Source organism: Atta colombica, unplaced genomic scaffold (genome assembly GCF_001594045.1).
Source record: "Atta colombica isolate Treedump-2 unplaced genomic scaffold, Acol1.0 scaffold252, whole genome shotgun sequence".
In the NCBI taxonomy this organism is placed as follows: Eukaryota; Metazoa; Arthropoda; class Insecta; order Hymenoptera; family Formicidae; genus Atta; species Atta colombica.
The window spans coordinates 217,683-221,132 of NW_017259351.1; the positions used below are offsets into that span (position 1 = coordinate 217,683).

At 32.3% G+C, this 3,450-nt stretch overlaps 1 protein-coding gene across 1 annotated transcript in view; it reads right to left on the reverse strand.

The window, feature by feature from the left end:
- Window positions 1-3,450, reverse strand: part of LOC108689014 (cell adhesion molecule 2-like) — a 41,029-nt gene that overhangs the window by 703 nt on the left and 36,876 nt on the right. The window lies entirely within an intron of this gene.

Below are 3,450 nucleotides of genomic sequence, written 5' to 3' on the forward strand. Positions count from 1 at the left end.
ATAAAAAGTGAAATTTGTGTTCTGTGAGCATAAATTTTACATCGTTAAGAAACTATTGTATGGTTTTAAAATTATTCATAAAATTATTGAGCCTTATATCTTTTGTTTATTACAATATATTATATATTATATTTGTATTCACAGAGCATCTTTGATACACCATAATTTAAAAACTATCTTATTGAATCTCATGTCTATGATGTTCTTTGGTCATCACATTGTGAAAACTAATTCATTTCATCGCGACTCAATTTTTCATGTAATTAGTATGAAGTCCTTTAGTTAGACATTTGAAAATAACTTTGTTGAACCTTCGAAATAATTCTGTAGGACTTCCAAATTGGTTGAAAATATCAGAACTTTTTGTACTTCCTCATGATGCTTGAGATTTCTACGTAATTATTTTAATGGTTTAACAAAATTATTTTGAGTCCTGCATCTATTACAACTAAATTTTTAGATTTTAGAAATTTTTAGACTTCAGTAAAATTGTTCTTTTCTTATACGATAATTCGCACTTATCGAAAAGAAAAAAAAGAGATAAAGATTAGATTAAAGAAAATAATATTTCTCTATTTTTTCCTTCGTTTTCCATCATGACAGATGTTATATTATCTTTCTGACTATAACTCGACTAACCAGCTATACATTTTTATTACGTCACTCCTGCTTCTGTTACGTGGTAAAACCATTATTACGAAAGGTTCTTCGGGATTTATGCCGCGAGAATAAATAAACCATCCATCAATCTATCAAGTCTCATTCAGTGAATATAATTTACTTCACGTGAACCGAAAAAGCAAAAACGGGGATGGTGGAGAGAGAGAGGGTTGAAGCGGCTCGGAGTTCCCGGGCATGATCTGGATAACGAGAGCTTACTAGGCAGCGCGTGCTGGTACCACTATGGATATTTTCACATGGAAAGTTATTGAAATACTAGTGACATGTATCGTGCGAAGAAAGTTTCTTCGTTGGTGTGACTGGTGAAATTAATTGAATCGCTCGCTCGCTTGTGAGCGCGTTCGTTTCGCGTCGCGGAATGCGTCAGCTAAACTTTTTAATGAATGTCAACTGCGAACGATACATTCGGATAAATGATCCTGTTTTCCGGCACGCAATTTGCCGGACCGCCGGGCCGTGCGATCGCCACGCCGGGAATGTTGATCGCGACGATTTCGCCCATTGTAAAAGTTTGAAGCAGACTGAAGCGGCGTATTAGGCGCGTCCTCTCTATCCGACATTCTATCGGATATCGGTCACTTCGTAAAACGAATCGAAGTACAATTTCCGGACGTCTCCACCGCCTGTAATGTCCGCGGAATTTTCTGGCCCTCGTAAATTCTCTAAGTTTCGTGCCCACGCGAAACTTTCGTCCATCTCTCCGTTTGTTTGTCCGCTATCCGCACTTCTTACAGCGATGAATTTCACAAGGATTTTTCGACGGCTCTTGCTGAAATGGTGGAATATAGAGGCGAACTTTTTGAAATTGTTTTTAACGCGTTGTAACTGGAACTCCGAAGGATTATTCCGAGATACGCGGCTAATGGCAAAGTTTTCATGAAGTGGAGGACCTATATATTTCTTTCGATGCGGAATATCGGTCGCGCCAGCGACCGGCGAGCGCACTCGTTCTACGCGTGTGCGAATCGAAGAGTAATTTCCGCCCCGTTCAGGCGGTATCAAGCGGGCAGCTGTAAATTTTTGCGAGCTTTTAAGGTGTCGTATTCTACGGACAGATCGGGATTTCGATGGTAAAATTTTAAGAGCGCGTACTTACAGACTATTTTATTCGGCTCATCGTAGGTTTTTTTTTTTTATTATAGACATGTTAATCGATATTGCTGCAATGGATTCCCAGCTAATATTTCGAAGAAAGTAATTGAATTATTGAGAACGACAAAACATAACGGAAATTGAACATTGAGTTATTCTACTGTATATAATTCATTAACAAGTTATATACTCACGATATTAAAACATAAAAAAGCAGCGAGATAAATACAGCGCGATAATTGACGCGAATAAAATAATAAACAATTTAATTAGTTACAAAATAAACATAAAAATAAGAAGTAAAATATTTATATGAGCTACCGTGATTGTTAAAATTATTACTGAGTTTGTACTTCTATACTGTCGATGTTAGAGAAGATTCAATCCAGAATCAAAATGTTCGCAACTAATTTTGTTACAATTTAACAAATATATTCTGTCTATAATTATTTGCAAATTATATTTTGTCGCCTTACAAATACATTATTTATGTATTGTACTAACAATCACGGAAACTCATATAGACATTTTTTACTTATTTGATTTATTTATTTGATTTATTTTAAAAAGTTAACAACAAAACTTAATTTTTATTTTTATAAATAGTTAATTTTTGCGATTCATGTACAACTCGTACGCTTAATGCAGATTTAGTGAAAATATCAAAACGTAAGAATTAAAATTTAAAACGAAAGGTCAAATAGCCATAATTGGAATTTAATAAATTAAATTGATTGAAGTCTGGCATTATTAAAAAACAAAACATTATTATTCTACGTAAATATAATATACTAAACTTGAATTATACTTTTTATTTTTAAATTCTGCTAAATAAATAAATAATCAAATAAAAAATATAAAGTTTTCTAGAAATATTATATCTATATTATAATATTATATCTATCTAGAAATATTATATTTATATTATAATCTATATTATAATCTATATTATATCTATATTATAATCTAAAAATAACGTATTTAAAAAATATTTAAAATGTTATTTAAAATAATAAATTAACTATTCTTCTTTCTTATTATTATGTACAAACTAATCTCTTTGTATGCTCAATGAACTATCAGTTATGAATCACAGTTTTTAAATAATAACAATATTTTTCTGTCATGTACAATATATATTTTTAATAGAGAGTAGCAGAAGTTTATAAATTTTCAATGACAGGTTTGTTAATTCCATTAACAAGTAAATTCATTGAATAATGATATCTCTTCACGTTGAAATATATCCGAAGAGTTGAGATTGTATAATTTAAATAAAAATATACTATTACACTTTTATAATGTTTTGAAAATGGTCGCTTGTTATACATGACACAATATATATCCGGATTATTTTCGCGCTCTATTTCGCAATTCATATATTCCACTAAACGAGATGTATAATAGGAATATCCACGAAAATACCGAGGAAAATTTGATCCGTGCTCGCGCGATGTTGTCGCGAAAAACAAGTCGTAATAACGAGCATAATTCAATGTCTCTCGCATGCGCTTCATTAATAAATTATTCAAGCCGGGTTATTGAAGCATTCGCGAACTCCGTCAGCACTTTCGTTCGTCGTGGATGACGAAGAGTCTTATTATGCGGAATCAGTACCTCGTATTCGCGCCCTGTTAACGCGGGCGTTTATATACAATACATATATATTTATATATA